Source organism: Pteropus alecto, unplaced genomic scaffold (assembly GCF_000325575.1).
Source record: "Pteropus alecto unplaced genomic scaffold, ASM32557v1 scaffold103, whole genome shotgun sequence".
Lineage (NCBI taxonomy): Eukaryota > Metazoa > Chordata > Mammalia > Chiroptera > Pteropodidae > Pteropus > Pteropus alecto.
Window position 1 is genome coordinate 13647569 of NW_006436288.1, and position 1336 is coordinate 13648904.

Sequence of the window (1336 nt, forward strand, 5' to 3'; positions counted from 1 at the left end):
GAACAGGGCTGGTGGCAAGCAGCAAGTGCATCTACAAGTCCTCTGGAGCTCTGAATCCTTTAATCCTGGGTTGCTGTCATGATAATGATAGCTCTTGGAATCTCTGTATTATAGACCCTAAATCTCAGAACTCTGGAGTCCGCATGTATCCAAAAACTTAGGCTCTGATCTCAGAGTCTGAACACTTATTTTTGCCTAAGGTGAATGTGGTATCATTTATAATATAAATTTGGTCTTCATCTTGCTTCTGGCACAGAGCTCCTAAAACCTTTGGAATGTCCTAAGAGCAATGGGAACATTTTTTGTTATAGTATTTGGTCTTTTGTCCTTGCTTCCTGAAATAGCTCCAGAGCCTTAAAGTTTAAGGGAGTGTCTTAGTATTCATAACAAGTCCCTTTCAGCCACACTTGATTTTATGTTAATGAGGCGACATCTGGAAAATCTCTAAAGTTGGGGGCTGATTGCCAGGGAAACCAACCATGTGATTAGAGAGTTGAAACTTGCAGTCCCACCCTTCCTATCTGGGAAGGGATGAGGAGCTGGAAGGTGAATCAGTCACCAGTGGCTAATACTATTATCAGTTGTGCCTATATAATTGTTACTGTTGCGGGTGATCTAAATCCATCATTGCCCCAATGTTGCTGAGGGACCTCGGTTCTTTCTGCTGATGCAGTGAAGAATTACAGGTCAGAGAATTTTAGAAAAAGTAAGATTTATTAAAGTACATTTCAAGAGAGAAATGGGCTATACCAGTGAGGGCTATAGCCTTGTAGATGTGGGGAGGTCTATATTATATCTGTATATATACATGGAAAGGTTACAAGAGTGGTGCTAACTGATTGGCATGTAAAGTCATTTTAATTGACTGATGGCTGTTAAATAATCTTGTGTCTACTGCACATATACTTACCCAGAATTCAGTCTGTTGTAATTAGATTCATGAACTTCCAGGCATATGTATGATATTATAATGCTGGTATAATGAAGCTAAGGTACAAAGAAGGTCAGTGTAGTCCTCACTGCACAGGCATTTGTGGCTGGCTTAAACCAGTGGCTGTTTGTGGCTTTTTATTTCTTGGTTCTTCAGGATGTAGGAGTATTGTTAATTAAAAATGGGTGTTTCTGGGAGGTCCTAGGGGTAGCTTTTGGCTTAGGCTATCATTCTTGCAATTCTTGTGGTTTGGGAGTTGGGCCTTTGCTCCTGTCGCTCATGGCTACCTAATTGCATGACATATTGAAGCCTTCATAAAAATGCAAAGGATGGAGTTTGGAGAACTTCTAGCTTGATGATCATGTGGAGATTTGGGGAGAGTGTTGTACCCAGAGAGGGTATGGA